Source organism: Anser anser (assembly GCF_964211835.1).
Source record: "Anser anser genome assembly, chromosome: 12".
Taxonomy (NCBI): domain Eukaryota; kingdom Metazoa; phylum Chordata; class Aves; order Anseriformes; family Anatidae; genus Anser; species Anser anser.
In genome coordinates, this window is record NC_139733.1 from 7,719,415 (window position 1) to 7,744,878 (window position 25,464).

General features: G+C 60.3%; 2 long non-coding RNA genes across 2 annotated transcripts in view; both read right to left on the reverse strand.

The window, feature by feature from the left end:
* LOC310880365 overlaps positions 1–18,320 on the reverse strand; it is a 36,723-nt gene extending 18,403 nt beyond the window's left edge. The window contains exon 1 of the long non-coding RNA XR_014571649.1: positions 147–18,320. This is a non-coding gene — a long non-coding RNA (uncharacterized lncRNA). The remainder of the gene's footprint in view (positions 1–146) is intronic.
* Positions 18,321–19,686: 1,366 nt separating this feature from the next.
* Positions 19,687–25,145, reverse strand: LOC310880364. Its single transcript, XR_014571648.1, has 2 exons — positions 23,971–25,145; positions 19,687–23,879 (listed from the first exon to the last, which is right to left on the reverse strand). It is a non-coding gene; the product is annotated as an uncharacterized lncRNA (long non-coding RNA).
* Between the last annotated feature and the right edge of the window lie 319 nt (positions 25,146–25,464).

Genomic DNA, 25,464 nt, shown 5'->3' on the forward strand with positions numbered 1-25,464 from the left:
AGGTGAGTGGGATGGACTTCCAGACCCACGGCAGTAGAGGCTCTGACCCGTCCAGGGTCAGAGAGACTCTGGCAAGGCTGCCCTGAGCCCCTGCAGCCAGGCCTTGCCTGGCCACAGCCCAGCAGCATGAGGCCTTTGCCACTTACCAGTGCCCAGGCCAGCACAGCTGTCGCACTCCCAGGTGCCTGTGCTGTTGGTCAAGTTGGAGCAGCGCCGGTGGGTGCCTTCGGCAGCACAGGAGCGGCCCAGCAGCAGCTGCCAGGGCCTGGGGAAGCAAAGACTTGTGGGTGTGAGGACAAAGTGTCTGAGCCAGGGAGTGGCTGGCACACCCCTTGTGCTCTGTCCTGGCTCCCCCAGCATGTGCTGAGGCTGAGGACGTGGGCAGAGCCCCAGATGGCTGCTGAGGCAACTCACCCCTGTCCCTCCGCCTGCTCCCTGCCTTGTGGGTAAAGGCATTCGCTGACATCACAGCGCTGGTGCCTCTCTTGCAGCGATGCAAAGGCGTTGCCGTCCTCCCAGGTTGGTCCTCTGCAAGAGAAGGGAGGGAAATTGTCCAGTCCCTGGCCATACACAGCGCTTGTGCCCTCGTGTCTAGAGAGCAGGGCAGAGGGACACCAACCTGAATGGGATTTGGATCCCCATGATGGACATTTTGGAACGGAACTCCACCTTGTTTCTGCAGATGGGGCACTGGAAGCAGAGAATGCCTGCACTCACAGCTTGTCCCTGCAGCAGAAACACATGCGGTGAGAGGTGAGCGGGCCCTGGTGCTGCTGAGCACCTGCCGTGCGCGCAGGGTGAGGGGAGGGCTCCTACCTGGATGCAGCCCCGGTGGAACCAGGCGTGACTGCAGGCTGGGCACACCATGGTGTGGTAGGACTTGCTGTCCCCCACAGGGTCCATGCAGATGATGCAGATGGTGTCCTGCTCCGGAGCTGCCTGCACTGCCTGCTGAGGGCGGTGCTCCCAGCAGAAGGACCTGGCGGGGAGAGGGAAGGGAAGGGGCAAGGTGAGAAGTGCTGGGCCTGCCGCGGTTGTGGCGAGGAGGGCAGAGGAACGTGAAGGAGCCCCAGGCCCATCCAGGCTCTGGCGCTGCCTCCGGCTCTGCCAGGCTGCTGGGAAGCACCAGCGTGGGGTCCTCTCTTGCTTGGCTGCTGCTGGCAGCCCTTACCTGTGCTGCCCAAAGAACTGGGTGACGCATTCTCCCTCCGAGGCGCAGGGGAGATGGAAGCTGCGTTCACAGCCTGTCTCCGTGCAGGTGATGGTGGCCCCTCGCTCGCCACAAACGAAGCATTGCTGAAAAGAACACAGCAGCCCCATTAGCACCAGGCTCGATGCCGCCACCGCTGGCCCCACACCCCTGGGCAGGGCAGGGCACAGGGCGCGGGCGCTGCTGGGTCACGCTCTGCAGACCCCCCCTGGCGGACAAGGCTCGTCTGCCAGAGCAGCAGTTTGTCCCGGAGCGGGTTGGAAAGGCTGGGATTGCTTCCTTGGGGTCCAGGCTAAGCTCGCGGGAGCATCTCCTGGCCCAAACCTCCCTGTTCCCATCAGGTCCTCACCTTCTGGGATGCCCGCTTGATTGTGTGCTGTATATCCTCCAGTAAAACTCCCAAAATTCCGTCCTGTAGTGTTCCAAGCCGATAAAGGCCATTCGCAAGAAACTATAGAATAGAAAAAAGCAGGATCTCGTTAGGGGTCATAGTTGAAGGGACCGTCCCTGGTGGGATGCTGACGGGAACCCTGGGGGAACTCACCAGGCAAAACGTGTGGGCACAGAGTCCATTCCTTCCGTGTCTGGGGCCGCAGATGTTCGGGTCAGCATCTGCCCGGCCACACAGCATGCATGCTGGAGGGGAGAGAGCAAATGGCACAGCCATTGAGCACCTTTGCGGGGCCAGGTGTCCCTGAGGGACTGTCCCCAAGGGCCTGTTCTGTCCCTGCCATGCTGGCTGATGGGCAGGGCCAGAGGCTGTGGAGGGGAAGGAGGCACAGCAGGCACAAGGGTCCCAGCAGGCACCCAGAGCCCGACCTGGGCCCCCCCTGCCAAGGAGCAGAGGGGCCCTGCCCCGGGGTGGTTGGGGAGCCCCTGCCTGCCCCTGCCTCCCCTCTCGGCCACAGGCAGCCCCCCCAGCACGCCCCCACAATCACCACCGCACGCCCCCCGTTTGGGCAGGGACGCCCAAAGCTACCTGGCACCCGCTGTGACAGAGCCCCCGCCTCACAGGGGTGGCTGGAGGTGCCACGCTGGGGCCTGGGCCCTCGGCACCCAAGCAAGAGGGTGGCCGCTCTTGCAGCCGGCACAGGCTCAAATGCCGGGTCCCGCGACACGCGGCGGAGAGGAAGGATTGCTTCCCTCGGCCTGCTGGCAACGCTCCCCGTGCCACAGGCAGGAGCGGAGATGTCCCTCGGACAGGGCTGCAGCCCTGGAGTGGCGGCGCCTGCACCGCACCTTTGGGCCAGCATTGCCGCCCTCCGGGAGAGCCGCAGGACACCTGGCGTTTGGGTCACAGCTTGCTCCCTCCTCACGTCCTTCTCCTACAGAGTTTCTCGAGAGCAGGGTGAGACCAGAGCTCGTTGTCTCCCCCAGACATCAGCAAGAGACGTTACAAAGCCAGCGGTCTTAATCGTCTTTACTGCAGTTGACAGTCCAGTCTGAGCCCTGACTCCTTTCGCCAGCTCTCACCATCAGGGTTCAAAGCCTCCTAATTAGAATCACAGAATCGTAGAATCATTAAGGGTGGAAACGTCCTTCAAGATCATCTGGTCCAACTATCCCCTACTACCAATGTCACCCACTAAACCATGTCCCTAAGCACCATGTGCAACCTTTCCTTGAACACCCCCAGGTGACTCCACTACTTCCCTGGGCAACCCGTTCCAATTCCTGACTATTCTTTCTGAGAAGAAATTGTAGTGGGCTTACTTGGCAAGTTTTGGTAGCAGGGGCCCATAGGGGTGGCCTCTGTGAGAAGAATCCAGAAGCTGCCCCATTTTAGATAAGGGCCCTGCTGCTGTCCAGAGCCAAGCCAATAAGCGACGTTGTTTGCGTCTCTGTGAGAGCATATTTAAGAAAGGGAAAAAACTGCTGCGGAACAGCAGCTGGGAGAGAGAGAGGAGTGAGAAACAGCCTTGCAGACCCCAAGGTCAGTGAAGGAGTGGGAGGAGGTGCTCCAGGCACCACAGCAGAAGTTCCCCTGCGGCCTGTGGTGAGGACCATGGTGAAGCAGGTTGTCCCCCTGCAGCCCACGGAGTACCACGGTGGAGCAGGGTTCCACGCTGCAGCCCGTGGAAGAGGCCACGGTGGAGCAGGTGGACCTGCACTGAAGCAGGCTGCAGCCTGTGGAGGACCCCCGCCAGAGCAGATTGCGGGCCGGAGCCGCAGCCCGTGGAGAGGAGCCCACGCAGGAGCAGGTGACCTGGCAGGAGCTGCCGCCCGTGGGGGACCCAGGTTGGAGCAGTGTGCTCCTGATGGATGGACCCCGTGGTACGGACCCGTATCTGGAGCAGTTCTTGAAGAGCTGCTGCCTGTGGGAAGCCCACGCAGGATCACTTTGGGAACGACTGCATCCCACGTTGGAGCAGGGGAAGAGAGTGACCGAGAAGGAACGGCAGGGACAAAGTGCTACGGACTGACCACAACCGCCATTCCCCCATTCCCCTGCTCCGCTTGGTTAAAGAGGTAGAGGAGGGTGGATGGGGGGAAAGGTGTTTTGGGTTTCTTTCTTTTGTTCCTCACTTCTCTAGCTTGTTAGTAATAGGCAATAATTCTTAATGTCTCCCTTCTCTGAGTCTGTTTAGCCTGTCACAATAATTGTTGAGCGATGTCCCCATTCTTATCTCAACCCTTGAGCCCTTTGTATCGTTTTTTCTCCCCCTTTCCTATTCAGGAGGGGGAGTGAGAGAGAGGCTGCGGTGGAACTTGGCTGCCCACCCGAGAAAACCACCGCTAATTTCCAAAGTAAACCTCTGGCGCAACTTGAGGCCATACTTTCTAGTCCTATCACTAGCTGTCTGTGAGAAGAGGCCGAGCCCTAGCTCCCCACGACTTCCTTTAAGGTAGATGTGGAGAGCAGTAAAGTCTCCCCTGTGTTTTCCGTGTTAAGATCCCACTTTCGGATCCAAAGCTGACAAAAGAGCAAACGTTAGCGGGGGTGGGTACAGTAAGCCCCCAAGCCACCACGACAACACAACCCTTCCCGTCACCCAACCCCCCTCTAACCCCTCATATTTATAGTACTTAAAATGGGGAGGGAGGGGGCTTTCCTCACAAATAAGGCTTTGCACCTTAAAAATGCAGCTCTGCACCTTACAGTGCACCTGGGGGCCCTAAAAATAAGGCATTGCGCCCTGAAAATGACAGCCTGGGCCGTAAAAGTGAGGGTGTAAGCAATAAGAAGCCAGCTTTGTCTCCAGAGAGCAGTCTCAGGGCCCTGAACAAACGGGCTTGGTCCCTACAAAGGAGCCCCTGGGCCTGCAAACCGAGGGTTTAGGCGATCAGAAGACGACTTGGGATGCCAAGCGGATGTTCTGGAGCCTGAAAAGAAGGCTTTGGAGCCTAGAGAGGAAACACGGGGGCTTACTAATGCGGCTTTGAAGACTTAAAATGGGGAGGGAGGGGGAGCGTGGGGAGGCCTGGTCGTCAAGGTGAGGCTTTAGACCTGGACCCTGGGCCTTTGGAGTCTCTGGCTCACGGACTGGACCCTACAGTGATGCTTCGGTCCCTCCAGATGGGTGTTTGGACCCTTAAAGGAGGCTTTGGGCCCTCAAATTGAGGCCTTGTCTCCTAGCGTGAGGATTTGGGACCCGAAGAAGCGGGGTGTTTCCTCACAAATAAGGCTTTGTACCCTAAAAGGCAGCTCTGCACCTCACAGTGCAACTAAGGGGCCCTAAAGATAAGGCATTGCGCCCTGAAAATGACAGCCTGGGCCATAAAAGCGAGGGTGTAAGTAATGAGAAGCCAGCTTTGTCTCCAGAGAGCAGTCTCAGGGCCCTGAACAAAAGGGCTTGGTCCCTACAAAGGAGCCCCTGGGCCTGCAAACTGCGGGTTTCGGTGACTGTGTTGGGTCTGTCTAGGACGGAGTCACCTTTCCCTGCAGCAGCCCACACAGTGCTGTGCTCTGCGGTCGTAGCTGGAGCAGCACTGGTATCACTCCAGCGTTGTGTCTGCTCCCACGCCGTCTTCGGGTCTGCCTCTGGGTATTTGGAGCCTGATGTTGTAATGGGGAGCAGCTTCTTCTCTGAGCTGTCCCCTGCTGGCTGGAGCATCGTCTCCGTTTAGACCCTGGGGATCCACCGGGGGACCCCGATGCCGCCCCCCTGGCAGATCTGGTGCTGCTGCTGCTCCCAGCACCGTTTTGTGGTGCGTGGCTGCTCCTGCGGCGTCTTCGGGGCTGGCTCTGGGCATCTGGGGCTGGACGTTCCAGCGGCTCTCAAGGCTTCTTGTCCGGGGTCGCCCCCGCTGGCCGGCGGGAAGTCTGCCTTCGGGCACCAAGGAGTGACTGGAGGTTCCTGGTGCCCTCCGACTGGCCAAGCTGGGGGTGCTGCTCCCAGCGCTGGGTTCTGCAGCACGGCTGCTCCTGCGGCGTCTTCTGGGACTGTGCCAGGTGTCTTGGGCCTGATGTACAGGCTGGCAGATTGTCCCCTGTTCTGTCCCTGGCCTTCTCCTCTCAGTCTCCTGGGAACTGTGGGATGGCCCCGGTGCTGCCTGGCTGCTGGTGCTGCTGAGGCTGCTCCTTGCGGGTGCTGGGGAGCCACGGGAGGGCCCCAGAGCCTCTGGACTGGAGGTGCTGGGGCCGGCGAGCCCCAGATTGGTACTGGAGGCTGTAAGGGGAGACAGGAAGGTGAGTGGGATGGACTTCCAGACCCACGGCAGTAGAGGCTCTGACCCGTCCAGGGTCAGAGAGACTCTGGCAAGGCTGCCCTGAGCCCCTGCAGCCAGGCCTTGCCTGGCCACAGCCCAGCAGCATGAGGCCTTTGCCACTTACCAGTGCCCAGGCCAGCGCAGCTGTCGCACTCCCAGGTGCCTGTGCTGTTGGTCAAGTTGGAGCAGCGCCGGTGGGTGCCTTCGGCAGCACAGGAGCGGCCCAGCAGCAGCTGCCAGGGCCTGGGGAAGCAAAGACTTGTGGGTGTGAGGACAAAGTGTCTGAGCCAGGGAGTGGCTGGCACACCCCTTGTGCTCTGTCCTGGCTCCCCCAGCATGTGCTGAGGCTGAGGACGTGGGCAGAGCCCCAGATGGCTGCTGAGGCAACTCACCCCTGTCCCTCCGCCTGCTCCCTGCCTTGTGGGTAAAGGCATTCGCTGACATCACAGCGCTGGTGCCTCTCTTGCAGCGATGCAAAGGCGTTGCCGTCCTCCCAGGTTGGTCCTCTGCAAGAGAAGGGAGGGAAATTGTCCAGTCCCTGGCCATACACAGCGCTTGTGCCCTCGTGTCTAGAGAGCAGGGCAGAGGGACACCAACCTGAATGGGATTTGGATCCCCATGATGGACATTTTGGAACGGAACTCCACCTTGTTTCTGCAGATGGGGCACTGGAAGCAGAGAATGCCTGCACTCACAGCTTGTCCCTGCAGCAGAAACACATGCGGTGAGAGGTGAGCGGGCCCTGGTGCTGCTGAGCACCTGCCGTGCGCGCAGGGTGAGGGGAGGGCTCCTACCTGGATGCAGCCCCGGTGGAACCAGGCGTGACTGCAGGCTGGGCACACCATGGTGTGGTAGGACTTGCTGTCCCCCACAGGGTCCATGCAGATGATGCAGATGGTGTCCTGCTCCGGAGCTGCCTGCACTGCCTGCTGAGGGCGGTGCTCCCAGCAGAAGGACCTGGCGGGGAGAGGGAAGGGAAGGGCAAGGTGAGAAGTGCTGGGCCTGCCGCGGTTGTGGCGAGGAGGGCAGAGGAACGTGAAGGAGCCCCAGGCCCATCCAGGCTCTGGCGCTGCCTCCGGCTCTGCCAGGCTGCTGGGAAGCACCAGCGTGGGGTCCTCTCTTGCTTGGCTGCTGCTGGCAGCCCTTACCTGTGCTGCCCAAAGAACTGGGTGACGCATTCTCCCTCCGAGGCGCAGGGGAGATGGAAGCTGCGTTCACAGCCTGTCTCCGTGCAGGTGATGGTGGCCCCTCGCTCGCCACAAACGAAGCATTGCTGAAAAGAACACAGCAGCCCCATTAGCACCAGGCTCGATGCCGCCACCGCTGGCCCCACACCCCTGGGCAGGGCAGGGCACAGGGCGCGGGCGCTGCTGGGTCACGCTCTGCAGACCCCCCCTGGCGGACAAGGCTCGTCTGCCAGAGCAGCAGTTTGTCCCGGAGCGGGTTGGAAAGGCTGGGATTGCTTCCTTGGGGTCCAGGCTAAGCTCGCGGGAGCATCTCCTGGCCCAAACCTCCCTGTTCCCATCAGGTCCTCACCTTCTGGGATGCCCGCTTGATTGTGTGCTGTATATCCTCCAGTAAAACTCCCAAAATTCCGTCCTGTAGTGTTCCAAGCCGATAAAGGCCATTCGCAAGAAACTATAGAATAGAAAAAAGCAGGATCTCGTTAGGGGTCATAGTTGAAGGGACCGTCCCTGGTGGGATGCTGACGGGAACCCTGGGGGAACTCACCAGGCAAAACGTGTGGGCACAGAGTCCATTCCTTCCGTGTCTGGGGCCGCAGATGTTCGGGTCAGCATCTGCCCGGCCACACAGCATGCATGCTGGAGGGGAGAGAGCAAATGGCACAGCCATTGAGCACCTTTGCGGGGCCAGGTGTCCCTGAGGGACTGTCCCCAAGGGCCTGTTCTGTCCCTGCCATGCTGGCTGATGGGCAGGGCCAGAGGCTGTGGAGGGGAAGGAGGCACAGCAGGCACAAGGGTCCCAGCAGGCACCCAGAGCCCGACCTGGGCCCCCCCTGCCAAGGAGCAGAGGGGCCCTGCCCCGGGGTGGTTGGGGAGCCCCTGCCTGCGCCCCTGCCTCCCCTCTCGGCCACAGGCAGCCCCCCCAGCACGCCCCCACAATCACCACCGCACGCCCCCCGTTTGGGCAGGGACGCCCAAAGCTACCTGGCACCCGCTGTGACAGAGCCCCCGCCTCACAGGGGTGGCTGGAGGTGCCACGCTGGGGCCTGGGCCCTCGGCACCCAAGCAAGAGGGTGGCCGCTCTTGCAGCCGGCACAGGCTCAAATGCCGGGTCCCGCGACACGCGGCGGAGAGGAAGGATTGCTTCCCTCGGCCTGCTGGCAACGCTCCCCGTGCCACAGGCAGGAGCGGAGATGTCCCTCGGACAGGGCTGCAGCCCTGGAGTGGCGGCGCCTGCACCGCACCTTTGGGCCAGCATTGCCGCCCTGCGGGAGAGCCGCAGGACACCTGGCGTTTGGGTCACAGCTTGCTCCCTCCTCACGTCCTTCTCCTACAGAGTTTCTCGAGAGCAGGGTGAGACCAGAGCTCGTTGTCTCCCCCAGACATCAGCAAGAGACGTTACAAAGCCAGCGGTCTTAATCGTCTTTACTGCAGTTGACAGTCCAGTCTGAGCCCTGACTCCTTTCGCCAGCTCTCACCATCAGGGTTCAAAGCCTCCTAATTAGAATCACAGAATCGTAGAATCATTAAGGGTGGAAACGTCCTTCAAGATCATCTGGTCCAACTATCCCCTACTACCAATGTCACCCACTAAACCATGTCCCTAAGCACCATGTGCAACCTTTCCTTGAACACCCCCAGGTGACTCCACTACTTCCCTGGGCAACCCGTTCCAATTCCTGACTATTCTTTCTGAGAAGAAATTGTAGTGGGCTTACTTGGCAAGTTTTGGTAGCAGGGGCCCATAGGGGTGGCCTCTGTGAGAAGAATCCAGAAGCTGCCCCATTTTAGATAAGGGCCCTGCTGCTGTCCAGAGCCAAGCCAATAAGCGACGTTGTTTGCGTCTCTGTGAGAGCATATTTAAGAAAGGGAAAAAACTGCTGCGGAACAGCAGCTGGGAGAGAGAGAGGAGTGAGAAACAGCCTTGCAGACCCCAAGGTCAGTGAAGGAGTGGGAGGAGGTGCTCCAGGCACCACAGCAGAAGTTCCCCTGCGGCCTGTGGTGAGGACCATGGTGAAGCAGGTTGTCCCCCTGCAGCCCACGGAGTACCACGGTGGAGCAGGGTTCCACGCTGCAGCCCGTGGAAGAGGCCACGGTGGAGCAGGTGGACCTGCACTGAAGCAGGCTGCAGCCTGTGGAGGACCCCCGCCAGAGCAGATTGCGGGCCGGAGCCGCAGCCCGTGGAGAGGAGCCCACGCAGGAGCAGGTGACCTGGCAGGAGCTGCCGCCCGTGGGGGACCCAGGTTGGAGCAGTGTGCTCCTGATGGATGGACCCCGTGGTACGGACCCGTATCTGGAGCAGTTCTTGAAGAGCTGCTGCCTGTGGGAAGCCCACGCAGGATCACTTTGGGAACGACTGCATCCCACGTTGGAGCAGGGGAAGAGAGTGACCGAGAAGGAACGGCAGGGACAAAGTGCTACAGACTGACCACAACCGCCATTCCCCCATTCCCCTGCTCCGCTTGGTTAAAGAGGTAGAGGAGGGTGGATGGGGGGAAAGGTGTTTTGGGTTTCTTTCTTTTGTTCCTCACTTCTCTAGCTTGTTAGTAATAGGCAATAATTCTTAATGTCTCCCTTCTCTGAGTCTGTTTAGCCTGTCACAATAATTGTTGAGCGATGTCCCCATTCTTATCTCAACCCTTGAGCCCTTTGTATCGTTTTTTCTCCCCCTTTCCTATTCAGGAGGGGGAGTGAGAGAGAGGCTGCGGTGGAACTTGGCTGCCCACCCGAGAAAACCACCGCTAATTTCCAAAGTAAACCTCTGGCGCAACTTGAGGCCATACTTTCTAGTCCTATCACTAGCTGTCTGTGAGAAGAGGCCGACCCCTAGCTCCCCACGACTTCCTTTAAGGTAGATGTGGAGAGCAGTAAAGTCTCCCCTGTGTTTTCCGTGTTAAGATCCCACTTTCGGATCCAAAGCTGACAAAAGAGCAAACGTTAGCGGGGGTGGGTACAGTAAGCCCCCAAGCCACCACGACAACACAACCCTTCCCGTCACCCAACCCCCCTCTAACCCCTCATATTTATAGTACTTAAAATGGGGAGGGAGGGGGCTTTCCTCACAAATAAGGCTTTGCACCTTAAAAATGCAGCTCTGCACCTTACAGTGCACCTGGGGGCCCTAAAAATAAGGCATTGCGCCCTGAAAATGACAGCCTGGGCCGTAAAAGTGAGGGTGTAAGCAATAAGAAGCCAGCTTTGTCTCCAGAGAGCAGTCTCAGGGCCCTGAACAAACGGGCTTGGTCCCTACAAAGGAGCCCCTGGGCCTGCAAACCGAGGGTTTAGGCGATCAGAAGACGACTTGGGATGCCAAGCGGATGTTCTGGAGCCTGAAAAGAAGGCTTTGGAGCCTAGAGAGGAAACACGGGGGCTTACTAATGCGGCTTTGAAGACTTAAAATGGGGAGGGAGGGGGAGCGTGGGGAGGCCTGGTCGTCAAGGTGAGGCTTTAGACCTGGACCCTGGGCCTTTGGAGTCTCTGGCTCACGGACTGGACCCTACAGTGATGCTTCGGTCCCTCCAGATGGGTGTTTGGACCCTTAAAGGAGGCTTTGGGCCCTCAAATTGAGGCCTTGTCTCCTAGCGTGAGGATTTGGGACCCGAAGAAGCGGGGTGTTTCCTCACAAATAAGGCTTTGTACCCTAAAAGGCAGCTCTGCACCTCACAGTGCAACTAAGGGGCCCTAAAGATAAGGCATTGCGCCCTGAAAATGACAGCCTGGGCCATAAAAGCGAGGGTGTAAGTAATGAGAAGCCAGCTTTGTCTCCAGAGAGCAGTCTCAGGGCCCTGAACAAAAGGGCTTGGTCCCTACAAAGGAGCCCCTGGGCCTGCAAACTGCGGGTTTCGGTGACTGTGTTGGGTCTGTCTAGGACGGAGTCACCTTTCCCTGCAGCAGCCCACACAGTGCTGTGCTCTGCGGTCGTAGCTGGAGCAGCACTGGTATCACTCCAGCGTTGTGTCTGCTCCCACGCCGTCTTCGGGTCTGCCTCTGGGTATTTGGAGCCTGATGTTGTAATGGGGAGCAGCTTCTTCTCTGGGCTGTCCCCTGCTGGCTGGAGCATCGTCTCCGTTTAGACCCTGGGGATCCACCGGGGGACCCCGATGCCGCCCCCCTGGCAGATCTGGTGCTGCTGCTGCTCCCAGCACCGTTTTGTGGTGCGTGGCTGCTCCTGCGGCGTCTTCGGGGCTGGCTCTGGGCATCTGGGGCTGGACGTTCCAGCGGCTCTCAAGGCTTCTTGTCCGGGGTCGCCCCCGCTGGCCGGCGGGGAGTCTGCCTTCGGGCACCAAGGAGTGACTGGAGGTTCCTGGTGCCCTCCGACTGGCCAAGCTGGGGGTGCTGCTCCCAGCGCTGGGTTCTGCAGCACGGCTGCTCCTGCGGCGTCTTCTGGGACTGTGCCAGGTGTCTTGGGCCTGATGTACAGGCTGGCAGATTGTCCCCTGTTCTGTCCCTGGCCTTCTCCTCTCAGTCTCCTGGGAACTGTGGGATGGCCCCGGTGCTGCCTGGCTGCTGGTGCTGCTGAGGCTGCTCCTTGCGGGTGCTGGGGAGCCACGGGAGGGCCCCAGAGCCTCTGGACTGGAGGTGCTGGGGCCGGCGAGCCCCAGATTGGTACTGGAGGCTGTAAGGGGAGACAGGAAGGTGAGTGGGATGGACTTCCAGACCCACGGCAGTAGAGGCTCTGACCCGTCCAGGGTCAGAGAGACTCTGGCAAGGCTGCCCTGAGCCCCTGCAGCCAGGCCTTGCCTGGCCACAGCCCAGCAGCATGAGGCCTTTGCCACTTACCAGTGCCCAGGCCAGCGCAGCTGTCGCACTCCCAGGTGCCTGTGCTGTTGGTCAAGTTGGAGCAGCGCCGGTGGGTGCCTTCGGCAGCACAGGAGCGGCCCAGCAGCAGCTGCCAGGGCCTGGGGAAGCAAAGACTTGTGGGTGTGAGGACAAAGTGTCTGAGCCAGGGAGTGGCTGGCACACCCCTTGTGCTCTGTCCTGGCTCCCCCAGCATGTGCTGAGGCTGAGGACGTGGGCAGAGCCCCAGATGGCTGCTGAGGCAACTCACCCCTGTCCCTCCGCCTGCTCCCTGCCTTGTGGGTAAAGGCATTCGCTGACATCACAGCGCTGGTGCCTCTCTTGCAGCGATGCAAAGGCGTTGCCGTCCTCCCAGGTTGGTCCTCTGCAAGAGAAGGGAGGGAAATTGTCCAGTCCCTGGCCATACACAGCGCTTGTGCCCTCGTGTCTAGAGAGCAGGGCAGAGGGACACCAACCTGAATGGGATTTGGATCCCCATGATGGACATTTTGGAACGGAACTCCACCTTGTTTCTGCAGATGGGGCACTGGAAGCAGAGAATGCCTGCACTCACAGCTTGTCCCTGCAGCAGAAACACATGCGGTGAGAGGTGAGCGGGCCCTGGTGCTGCTGAGCACCTGCCGTGCGCGCAGGGTGAGGGGAGGGCTCCTACCTGGATGCAGCCCCGGTGGAACCAGGCGTGACTGCAGGCTGGGCACACCATGGTGTGGTAGGACTTGCTGTCCCCCACAGGGTCCATGCAGATGATGCAGATGGTGTCCTGCTCCGGAGCTGCCTGCACTGCCTGCTGAGGGCGGTGCTCCCAGCAGAAGGACCTGGCGGGGAGAGGGAAGGGAAGGGCAAGGTGAGAAGTGCTGGGCCTGCCGCGGTTGTGGCGAGGAGGGCAGAGGAACGTGAAGGAGCCCCAGGCCCATCCAGGCTCTGGCGCTGCCTCCGGCTCTGCCAGGCTGCTGGGAAGCACCAGCGTGGGGTCCTCTCTTGCTTGGCTGCTGCTGGCAGCCCTTACCTGTGCTGCCCAAAGAACTGGGTGACGCATTCTCCCTCCGAGGCGCAGGGGAGATGGAAGCTGCGTTCACAGCCTGTCTCCGTGCAGGTGATGGTGGCCCCTCGCTCGCCACAAACGAAGCATTGCTGAAAAGAACACAGCAGCCCCATTAGCACCAGGCTCGATGCCGCCACCGCTGGCCCCACACCCCTGGGCAGGGCAGGGCACAGGGCGCGGGCGCTGCTGGGTCACGCTCTGCAGACCCCCCCTGGCGGACAAGGCTCGTCTGCCAGAGCAGCAGTTTGTCCCGGAGCGGGTTGGAAAGGCTGGGATTGCTTCCTTGGGGTCCAGGCTAAGCTCGCGGGAGCATCTCCTGGCCCAAACCTCCCTGTTCCCATCAGGTCCTCACCTTCTGGGATGCCCGCTTGATTGTGTGCTGTATATCCTCCAGTAAAACTCCCAAAATTCCGTCCTGTAGTGTTCCAAGCCGATAAAGGCCATTCGCAAGAAACTATAGAATAGAAAAAAGCAGGATCTCGTTAGGGGTCATAGTTGAAGGGACCGTCCCTGGTGGGATGCTGACGGGAACCCTGGGGGAACTCACCAGGCAAAACGTGTGGGCACAGAGTCCATTCCTTCCGTGTCTGGGGCCGCAGATGTTCGGGTCAGCATCTGCCCGGCCACACAGCATGCATGCTGGAGGGGAGAGAGCAAATGGCACAGCCATTGAGCACCTTTGCGGGGCCAGGTGTCCCTGAGGGACTGTCCCCAAGGGCCTGTTCTGTCCCTGCCATGCTGGCTGATGGGCAGGGCCAGAGGCTGTGGAGGGGAAGGAGGCACAGCAGGCACAAGGGTCCCAGCAGGCACCCAGAGCCCGACCTGGGCCCCCCCTGCCAAGGAGCAGAGGGGCCCTGCCCCGGGGTGGTTGGGGAGCCCCTGCCTGCCCCTGCCTCCCCTCTCGGCCACAGGCAGCCCCCCCAGCACGCCCCCACAATCACCACCGCACGCCCCCCGTTTGGGCAGGGACGCCCAAAGCTACCTGGCACCCGCTGTGACAGAGCCCCCGCCTCACAGGGGTGGCTGGAGGTGCCACGCTGGGGCCTGGGCCCTCGGCACCCAAGCAAGAGGGTGGCCGCTCTTGCAGCCGGCACAGGCTCAAATGCCGGGTCCCGCGACACGCGGCGGAGAGGAAGGATTGCTTCCCTCGGCCTGCTGGCAACGCTCCCCGTGCCACAGGCAGGAGCGGAGATGTCCCTCGGACAGGGCTGCAGCCCTGGAGTGGCGGCGCCTGCACCGCACCTTTGGGCCAGCATTGCCGCCCTCCGGGAGAGCCGCAGGACACCTGGCGTTTGGGTCACAGCTTGCTCCCTCCTCACGTCCTTCTCCTACAGAGTTTCTCGAGAGCAGGGTGAGACCAGAGCTCGTTGTCTCCCCCAGACATCAGCAAGAGACGTTACAAAGCCAGCGGTCTTAATCGTCTTTACTGCAGTTGACAGTCCAGTCTGAGCCCTGACTCCTTTCGCCAGCTCTCACCATCAGGGTTCAAAGCCTCCTAATTAGAATCACAGAATCGTAGAATCATTAAGGGTGGAAACGTCCTTCAAGATCATCTGGTCCAACTATCCCCTACTACCAATGTCACCCACTAAACCATGTCCCTAAGCACCATGTGCAACCTTTCCTTGAACACCCCCAGGTGACTCCACTACTTCCCTGGGCAACCCGTTCCAATTCCTGACTATTCTTTCTGAGAAGAAATTGTAGTGGGCTTACTTGGCAAGTTTTGGTAGCAGGGGCCCATAGGGGTGGCCTCTGTGAGAAGAATCCAGAAGCTGCCCCATTTTAGATAAGGGCCCTGCTGCTGTCCAGAGCCAAGCCAATAAGCGACGTTGTTTGCGTCTCTGTGAGAGCATATTTAAGAAAGGGAAAAAACTGCTGCGGAACAGCAGCTGGGAGAGAGAGAGGAGTGAGAAACAGCCTTGCAGACCCCAAGGTCAGTGAAGGAGTGGGAGGAGGTGCTCCAGGCACCACAGCAGAAGTTCCCCTGCGGCCTGTGGTGAGGACCATGGTGAAGCAGGTTGTCCCCCTGCAGCCCACGGAGTACCACGGTGGAGCAGGGTTCCACGCTGCAGCCCGTGGAAGAGGCCACGGTGGAGCAGGTGGACCTGCACTGAAGCAGGCTGCAGCCTGTGGAGGACCCCCGCCAGAGCAGATTGCGGGCCGGAGCCGCAGCCCGTGGAGAGGAGCCCACGCAGGAGCAGGTGACCTGGCAGGAGCTGCCGCCCGTGGGGGACCCAGGTTGGAGCAGTGTGCTCCTGATGGATGGACCCCGTGGTACGGACCCGTATCTGGAGCAGTTCTTGAAGAGCTGCTGCCTGTGGGAAGCCCACGCAGGATCACTTTGGGAACGACTGCATCCCACGTTGGAGCAGGGGAAGAGAGTGACCGAGAAGGAACGGCAGGGACAAAGTGCTACGGACTGACCACAACCGCCATTCCCCCATTCCCCTGCTCCGCTTGGTTAAAGAGGTAGAGGAGGGTGGATGGGGGGAAAGGTGTTTTGGGTTTCTTTCTTTTGTTCCTCACTTCTCTAGCTTGTTAGTAATAGGCAATAATTCTTAATGTCTCCCTTCTCTGAGTCTGTTTAGCCTGTCACAATAATTGTTGAGCGATGTCCCCATTCTTATCTCAACCCTTGAGCCCTTTGTATCGTTTTTTCTCCCCCTTTCCTATTCAGGAGGGGGAGTGAGAGAGAGGCTGCGGTGGAACTTGGCTGCCCACCCGAGAAAACCACCGCTAATTTCCAAAGTAAACCTCTGGCGCAACTTGAGGCCATACTTTCTAGTCCTATCACTAGCTGTCTGTGAGAAGAGGCCGAGCCCTAGCTCCCCACGACTTCCTTTAAGGTAGATGTGGAGAGCAGTAAAGTCTCCCCTGTGTTTTCCGTGTTAAGATCCCACTTTCGGATCCAAAGCTGACAAAAGAGCAAACGTTAGCGGGGGTGGGTACAGTAAGCCCCCAAGCCACCACGACAACACAACCCTTCCCGTCACCCAACCCCCCTCTAACCCCTCATATTTATAGTACTTAAAATGGGGAGGGAGGGGGCTTTCCTCACAAATAAGGCTTTGCACCTTAAAAATGCAGCTCTGCACCTTACAGTGCACCTGGGGGCCCTAAAAATAAGGCATTGCGCCCTGAAAATGACAGCCTGGGCCGTAAAAGTGAGGGTGTAAGCAATAAGAAGCCAGCTTTGTCTCCAGAGAGCAGTCTCAGGGCCCTGAACAAACGGGCTTGGTCCCTACAAAGGAGCCCCTGGGCCTGCAAACCGAGGGTTTAGGCGATCAGAAGACGACTTGGGATGCCAAGCGGATGTTCTGGAGCCTGAAAAGAAGGCTTTGGAGCCTAGAGAGGAAACACGGGGGCTTACTAATGCGGCTTTGAAGACTTAAAATGGGGAGGGAGGGGGAGCGTGGGGAGGCCTGGTCGTCAAGGTGAGGCTTTAGACCTGGACCCTGGGCCTTTGGAGTCTCTGGCTCACGGACTGGACCCTACAGTGATGCTTCGGTCCCTCCAGATGGGTGTTTGGACCCTTAAAGGAGGCTTTGGGCCCTCAAATTGAGGCCTTGTCTCCTAGCGTGAGGATTTGGGACCCGAAGAAGCGGGGTGTTTCCTCACAAATAAGGCTTTGTACCCTAAAAGGCAGCTCTGCACCTCACAGTGCAACTAAGGGGCCCTAAAGATAAGGCATTGCGCCCTGAAAATGACAGCCTGGGCCATAAAAGCGAGGGTGTAAGTAATGAGAAGCCAGCTTTGTCTCCAGAGAGCAGTCTCAGGGCCCTGAACAAAAGGGCTTGGTCCCTACAAAGGAGCCCCTGGGCCTGCAAACTGCGGGTTTCGGTGACTGTGTTGGGTCTGTCTAGGACGGAGTCACCTTTCCCTGCAGCAGCCCACACAGTGCTGTGCTCTGCGGTCGTAGCTGGAGCAGCACTGGTATCACTCCAGCGTTGTGTCTGCTCCCACGCCGTCTTCGGGTCTGCCTCTGGGTATTTGGAGCCTGATGTTGTAATGGGGAGCAGCTTCTTCTCTGGGCTGTCCCCTGCTGGCTGGAGCATCGTCTCCGTTTAGACCCTGGGGATCCACCGGGGGACCCCGATGCCGCCCCCCTGGCAGATCTGGTGCTGCTGCTGCTCCCAGCACCGTTTTGTGGTGCGTGGCTGCTCCTGCGGCGTCTTCGGGGCTGGCTCTGGGCATCTGGGGCTGGACGTTCCAGCGGCTCTCAAGGCTTCTTGTCCGGGGTCGCCCCCGCTGGCCGGCGGGGAGTCTGCCTTCGGGCACCAAGGAGTGACTGGAGGTTCCTGGTGCCCTCCGACTGGCCAAGCTGGGGGTGCTGCTCCCAGCGCTGGGTTCTGCAGCACGGCTGCTCCTGCGGCGTCTTCTGGGACTGTGCCAGGTGTCTTGGGCCTGATGTACAGGCTGGCAGATTGTCCCCTGTTCTGTCCCTGGCCTTCTCCTCTCAGTCTCCTGGGAACTGTGGGATGGCCCCGGTGCTGCCTGGCTGCTGGTGCTGCTGAGGCTGCTCCTTGCGGGTGCTGGGGAGCCACGGGAGGGCCCCAGAGCCTCTGGACTGGAGGTGCTGGGGCCGGCGAGCCCCAGATTGGTACTGGAGGCTGTAAGGGGAGACAGGAAGGTGAGTGGGATGGACTTCCAGACCCACGGCAGTAGAGGCTCTGACCCGTCCAGGGTCAGAGAGACTCTGGCAAGGCTGCCCTGAGCCCCTGCAGCCAGGCCTTGCCTGGCCACAGCCCAGCAGCATGAGGCCTTTGCCACTTACCAGTGCCCAGGCCAGCGCAGCTGTCGCACTCCCAGGTGCCTGTGCTGTTGGTCAAGTTGGAGCAGCGCCGGTGGGTGCCTTCGGCAGCACAGGAGCGGCCCAGCAGCAGCTGCCAGGGCCTGGGGAAGCAAAGACTTGTGGGTGTGAGGACAAAGTGTCTGAGCCAGGGAGTGGCTGGCACACCCCTTGTGCTCTGTCCTGGCTCCCCCAGCATGTGCTGAGGCTGAGGACGTGGGCAGAGCCCCAGATGGCTGCTGAGGCAACTCACCCCTGTCCCTCCGCCTGCTCCCTGCCTTGTGGGTAAAGGCATTCGCTGACATCACAGCGCTGGTGCCTCTCTTGCAGCGATGCAAAGGCGTTGCCGTCCTCCCAGGTTGGTCCTCTGCAAGAGAAGGGAGGGAAATTGTCCAGTCCCTGGCCATACACAGCGCTTGTGCCCTCGTGTCTAGAGAGCAGGGCAGAGGGACACCAACCTGAATGGGATTTGGATCCCCATGATGGACATTTTGGAACGGAACTCCACCTTGTTTCTGCAGATGGGGCACTGGAAGCAGAGAATGCCTGCACTCACAGCTTGTCCCTGCAGCAGAAACACATGCGGTGAGAGGTGAGCGGGCCCTGGTGCTGCTGAGCACCTGCCGTGCGCGCAGGGTGAGGGGAGAGCTCCTACCTGGATGCAGCCCCGGTGGAACCAGGCGTGACTGCAGGCTGGGCACACCATGGTGTGGTAGGACTTGCTGTCCCCCACAGGGTCCATGCAGATGATGCAGATGGTGTCCTGCTCCGGAGCTGCCTGCACTGCCTGCTGAGGGCGGTGCTCCCAGCAGAAGGACCTGGCGGGGAGAGGGAAGGGAAGGGCAAGGTGAGAAGTGCTGGGCCTGCCGCGGTTGTGGCGAGGAGGGCAGAGGAACGTGAAGGAGCCCCAGGCCCATCCAGGCTCTGGCGCTGCCTCCGGCTCTGCCAGGCTGCTGGGAAGCACCAGCGTGGGGTCCTCTCTTGCTTGGCTGCTGCTGGCAGCCCTTACCTGTGCTGCCCAAAGAACTGGGTGACGCATTCTCCCTCCGAGGCGCAGGGGAGATGGAAGCTGCGTTCACAGCCTGTCTCCGTGCAGGTGATGGTGGCCCCTCGCTCGCCACAAACGAAGCATTGCTGAAAAGAACACAGCAGCCCCATTAGCACCAGGCTCGATGCCGCCACCGCTGGCCCCACACCCCTGGGCAGGGCAGGGCACAGGGCGCGGGCGCTGCTGGGTCACGCTCTGCAGACCCCCCCTGGCGGACAAGGCTCGTCTGCCAGAGCAGCAGTTTGTCCCGGAGCGGGTTGGAAAGGCTGGGATTGCTTCCTTGGGGTCCAGGCTAAGCTCGCGGGAGCATCTCCTGGCCCAAACCTCCCTGTTCCCATCAGGTCCTCACCTTCTGGGATGCCCGCTTGATTGTGTGCTGTATATCCTCCAGTAAAACTCCCAAAATTCCGTCCTGTAGTGTTCCAAGCCGATAAAGGCCATTCGCAAGAAACTATAGAATAGAAAAAAGCAGGATCTCGTTAGGGGTCATAGTTGAAGGGACCGTCCCTGGTGGGATGCTGACGGGAACCCTGGGGGAACTCACCAGGCAAAACGTGTGGGCACAGAGTCCATTCCTTCCGTGTCTGGGGCCGCAGATGTTCGGGTCAGCATCTGCCCGGCCACACAGCATGCATGCTGGAGGGGAGAGAGCAAATGGCACAGCCATTGAGCACCTTTGCGGGGCCAGGTGTCCCTGAGGGACTGTCCCCAAGGGCCTGTTCTGTCCCTGCCATGCTGGCTGATGGGCAGGGCCAGAGGCTGTGGAGGGGAAGGAGGCACAGCAGGCACAAGGGTCCCAGCAGGCACCCAGAGCCCGACCTGGGCCCCCCCTGCCAAGGAGCAGAGGGGCCCTGCCCCGGGGTGGTTGGGGAGCCCCTGCCTGCCCCTGCCTCCCCTCTCGGCCACAGGCAGCCCCCCCAGCACGCCCCCACAATCACCACCGCACGCCCCCCGTTTGGGCAGGGACGCCCAAAGCTACCTGGCACCCGCTGTGACAGAGCCCCCGCCTCACAGGGGTGGCTGGAGGTGCCACGCTGGGGCCTGGGCCCTCGGCACCCAAGCAAGAGGGTGGCCGCTCTTGCAGCCGGCACAGGCTCAAATGCCGGGTCCCGCGACACGCGGCGGAGAGGAAGGATTGCTTCCCTCGGCCTGCTGGCAACGCTCCCCGTGCCACAGGCAGGAGCGGAGATGTCCCTCGGACAGGGCTGCAGCCCTGGAGTGGCGGCGCCTGCACCGCACCTTTGGGCCAGCATTGCCGCCCTGCGGGAGAGCCGCAGGACACCTGGCGTTTGGGTCACAGCTTGCTCCCTCCTCACGTCCTTCTCCTACAGAGTTTCTCGAGAGCAGGGTGAGACCAGAGCTCGTTGTCTCCCCCAGACATCAGCAAGAGACGTTACAAAGCCAGCGGTCTTAATCGTCTTTACTGCAGTTGACAGTCCAGTCTGAGCCCTGACTCCTTTCGCCAGCTCTCACCATCAGGGTTCAAAGCCTCCTAATTAGAATCACAGAATCGTAGAATCATTAAGGGTGGAAACGTCCTTCAAGATCATCTGGTCCAACTATCCCCTACTACCAATGTCACCCACTAAACCATGTCCCTAAGCACCATGTGCAACCTTTCCTTGAACACCCCCAGGTGACTCCACTACTTCCCTGGGCAACCCGTTCCAATTCCTGACTATTCTTTCTGAGAAGAAATTGTAGTGGGCTTACTTGGCAAGTTTTGGTAGCAGGGGCCCATAGGGGTGGCCTCTGTGAGAAGAATCCAGAAGCTGCCCCATTTTAGATAAGGGCCCTGCTGCTGTCCAGAGCCAAGCCAATAAGCGACGTTGTTTGCGTCTCTGTGAGAGCATATTTAAGAAAGGGAAAAAACTGCTGCGGAACAGCAGCTGGGAGAGAGAGAGGAGTGAGAAACAGCCTTGCAGACCCCAAGGTCAGTGAAGGAGTGGGAGGAGGTGCTCCAGGCACCACAGCAGAAGTTCCCCTGCGGCCTGTGGTGAGGACCATGGTGAAGCAGGTTGTCCCCCTGCAGCCCACGGAGTACCACGGTGGAGCAGGGTTCCACGCTGCAGCCCGTGGAAGAGGCCACGGTGGAGCAGGTGGACCTGCACTGAAGCAGGCTGCAGCCTGTGGAGGACCCCCGCCAGAGCAGATTGCGGGCCGGAGCCGCAGCCCGTGGAGAGGAGCCCACGCAGGAGCAGGTGACCTGGCAGGAGCTGCCGCCCGTGGGGGACCCAGGTTGGAGCAGTGTGCTCCTGATGGATGGACCCCGTGGTACGGACCCGTATCTGGAGCAGTTCTTGAAGAGCTGCTGCCTGTGGGAAGCCCACGCAGGATCACTTTGGGAACGACTGCATCCCACGTTGGAGCAGGGGAAGAGAGTGACCGAGAAGGAACGGCAGGGACAAAGTGCTACAGACTGACCACAACCGCCATTCCCCCATTCCCCTGCTCCGCTTGGTTAAAGAGGTAGAGGAGGGTGGATGGGGGGAAAGGTGTTTTGGGTTTCTTTCTTTTGTTCCTCACTTCTCTAGCTTGTTAGTAATAGGCAATAATTCTTAATGTCTCCCTTCTCTGAGTCTGTTTAGCCTGTCACAATAATTGTTGAGCGATGTCCCCATTCTTATCTCAACCCTTGAGCCCTTTGTATCGTTTTTTCTCCCCCTTTCCTATTCAGGAGGGGGAGTGAGAGAGAGGCTGCGGTGGAACTTGGCTGCCCACCCGAGAAAACCACCGCTAATTTCCAAAGTAAACCTCTGGCGCAACTTGAGGCCATACTTTCTAGTCCTATCACTAGCTGTCTGTGAGAAGAGGCCGACCCCTAGCTCCCCACGACTTCCTTTAAGGTAGATGTGGAGAGCAGTAAAGTCTCCCCTGTGTTTTCCGTGTTAAGATCCCACTTTCGGATCCAAAGCTGACAAAAGAGCAAACGTTAGCGGGGGTGGGTACAGTAAGCCCCCAAGCCACCACGACAACACAACCCTTCCCGTCACCCAACCCCCCTCTAACCCCTCATATTTATAGTACTTAAAATGGGGAGGGAGGGGGCTTTCCTCACAAATAAGGCTTTGCACCTTAAAAATGCAGCTCTGCACCTTACAGTGCACCTGGGGGCCCTAAAAATAAGGCATTGCGCCCTGAAAATGACAGCCTGGGCTGTAAAAGTGAGGGTGTAAGCAATAAGAAGCCAGCTTTGTCTCCAGAGAGCAGTCTCAGGGCCCTGAACAAACGGGCTTGGTCCCTACAAAGGAGCCCCTGGGCCTGCAAACCGAGGGTTTAGGCGATCAGAAGACGACTTGGGATGCCAAGCGGATGTTCTGGAGCCTGAAAAGAAGGCTTTGGAGCCTAGAGAGGAAACACGGGGGCTTACTAATGCGGCTTTGAAGACTTAAAATGGGGAGGGAGGGGGAGCGTGGGGAGGCCTGGTCGTCAAGGTGAGGCTTTAGACCTGGACCCTGGGCCTTTGGAGTCTCTGGCTCACGGACTGGACCCTACAGTGATGCTTCGGTCCCTCCAGATGGGTGTTTGGACCCTTAAAGGAGGCTTTGGGCCCTCAAATTGAGGCCTTGTCTCCTAGCGTGAGGATTTGGGACCCGAAGAAGCGGGGTGTTTCCTCACAAATAAGGCTTTGTACCCTAAAAGGCAGCTCTGCACCTCACAGTGCAACTAAGGGGCCCTAAAGATAAGGCATTGCGCCCTGAAAATGACAGCCTGGGCCATAAAAGCGAGGGTGTAAGTAATGAGAAGCCAGCTTTGTCTCCAGAGAGCAGTCTCAGGGCCCTGAACAAAAGGGCTTGGTCCCTACAAAGGAGCCCCTGGGCCTGCAAACTGCGGGTTTCGGTGACTGTGTTGGGTCTGTCTAGGACGGAGTCACCTTTCCCTGCAGCAGCCCACACAGTGCTGTGCTCTGCGGTCGTAGCTGGAGCAGCACTGGTATCACTCCAGCGTTGTGTCTGCTCCCACGCCGTCTTCGGGTCTGCCTCTGGGTATTTGGAGCCTGATGTTGTAATGGGGAGCAGCTTCTTCTCTGGGCTGTCCCCCGCTGGCTGGAGCATCGTCTCCGTTTAGACCCTGGGGATCCACCGGGGGACCCCGATGCCGCCCCCCTGGCAGATCTGGTGCTGCTGCTGCTCCCAGCACCGTTTTGTGGTGCGTGGCTGCTCCTGCGGCGTCTTCGGGGCTGGCTCTGGGCATCTGGGGCTGGACGTTCCAGCGGCTCTCAAGGCTTCTTGTCCGGGGTCGCCCCCGCTGGCCGGCGGGGAGTCTGCCTTCGGGCACCAAGGAGTGACTGGAGGTTCCTGGTGCCCTCCGACTGGCCAAGCTGGGGGTGCTGCTCCCAGCGCTGGGTTCTGCAGCACGGCTGCTCCTGCGGCGTCTTCTGGGACTGTGCCAGGTGTCTTGGGCCTGATGTACAGGCTGGCAGATTGTCCCCTGTTCTGTCCCTGGCCTTCTCCTCTCAGTCTCCTGGGAACTGTGGGATGGCCCCGGTGCTGCCTGGCTGCTGGTGCTGCTGAGGCTGCTCCTTGCGGGTGCTGGGGAGCCACGGGAGGGCCCCAGAGCCTCTGGACTGGAGGTGCTGGGGCCGGCGAGCCCCAGATTGGTACTGGAGGCTGTAAGGGGAGACAGGAAGGTGAGTGGGATGGACTTCCAGACCCACGGCAGTAGAGGCTCTGACCCGTCCAGGGTCAGAGAGACTCTGGCAAGGCTGCCCTGAGCCCCTGCAGCCAGGCCTTGCCTGGCCACAGCCCAGCAGCATGAGGCCTTTGCCACTTACCAGTGCCCACGCCAGCGCAGCTGTCGCACTCCCAGGTGCCTGTGCTGTTGGTCAAGTTGGAGCAGCGCCGGTGGGTGCCTTCGGCAGCACAGGAGCGGCCCAGCAGCAGCTGCCAGGGCCTGGGGAAGCAAAGACTTGTGGGTGTGAGGACAAAGTGTCTGAGCCAGGGAGTGGCTGGCACACCCCTTGTGCTCTGTCCTGGCTCCCCCAGCATGTGCTGAGGCTGAGGACGTGGGCAGAGCCCCAGATGGCTGCTGAGGCAACTCACCCCTGTCCCTCCGCCTGCTCCCTGCCTTGTGGGTAAAGGCATTCGCTGACATCACAGCGCTGGTGCCTCTCTTGCAGCGATGCAAAGGCGTTGCCGTCCTCCCAGGTTGGTCCTCTGCAAGAGAAGGGAGGGAAATTGTCCAGTCCCTGGCCATACACAGCGCTTGTGCCCTCGTGTCTAGAGAGCAGGGCAGAGGGACACCAACCTGAATGGGATTCGGATCCCCATGATGGACATTTCGGAACGGAACTCCACCTTGTTTCTGCAGAGGGGGCACTGGAAGCAGAGAATGCCTGCACTCACAGCTTGTCCCTGCAGCAGAAACACATGCGGTGAGAGGTGAGCGGGCCCTGGTGCTGCTGAGCACCTGCCGTGCGCGCAGGGTGAGGGGAGGGCTCCTACCTGGATGCAGCCCCGGTGGAACCAGGCGTGACTGCAGGCTGGGCACACCATGGTGTGGTAGGACTTGCTGTCCCCCACAGGGTCCATGCAGATGATGCAGATGGTGTCCTGCTCCGGAGCTGCCTGCACTGCCTGCTGAGGGCGGTGCTCCCAGCAGAAGGACCTGGCGGGGAGAGGGAAGGGAAGGGCAAGGTGAGAAGTGCTGGGCCTGCCGCGGTTGTGGCGAGGAGGGCAGAGGAACGTGAAGGAGCCCCAGGCCCATCCAGGCTCTGGCGCTGCCTCCGGCTCTGCCAGGCTGCTGGGAAGCACCAGCGTGGGGTCCTCTCTTGCTTGGCTGCTGCTGGCAGCCCTTACCTGTGCTGCCCAAAGAACTGGGTGACGCATTCTCCCTCCGAGGCGCAGGGGAGATGGAAGCTGCGTTCACAGCCTGTCTCCGTGCAGGTGATGGTGGCCCCTCGCTCGCCACAAACGAAGCATTGCTGAAAAGAACACAGCAGCCCCATTAGCACCAGGCTCGATGCCGCCACCGCTGGCCCCACACCCCTGGGCAGGGCAGGGCACAGGGCGCGGGCGCTGCTGGGTCACGCTCTGCAGACCCCCCCTGGCGGACAAGGCTCGTCTGCCAGAGCAGCAGTTTGTCCCGGAGCGGGTTGGAAAGGCTGGGATTGCTTCCTTGGGGTCCAGGCTAAGCTCGCGGGAGCATCTCCTGGCCCAAACCTCCCTGTTCCCATCAGGTCCTCACCTTCTGGGATGCCCGCTTGATTGTGTGCTGTATATCCTCCAGTAAAACTCCCAAAATTCCGTCCTGTAGTGTTCCAAGCCGATAAAGGCCATTCGCAAGAAACTATAGAATAGAAAAAAGCAGGATCTCGTTAGGGGTCATAGTTGAAGGGACCGTCCCTGGTGGGATGCTGACGGGAACCCTGGGGGAACTCACCAGGCAAAACGTGTGGGCACAGAGTCCATTCCTTCCGTGTCTGGGGCTGCAGATGTTCGGGTCAGCATCTGCCCGGCCACACAGCATGCATGCTGGAGGGGAGAGAGCAAATGGCACAGCCATTGAGCACCTTTGCGGGGCCAGGTGTCCCTGAGGGACTGTCCCCAAGGGCCTGTTCTGTCCCTGCCATGCTGGCTGATGGGCAGGGCCAGAGGCTGTGGAGGGGAAGGAGGCACAGCAGGCACAAGGGTCCCAGCAGGCACCCAGAGCCCGACCTGGGCCCCCCCTGCCAAGGAGCAGAGGGGCCCTGCCCCGGGGTGGTTGGGGAGCCCCTGCCTGCCCCTGCCTCCCCTCTCGGCC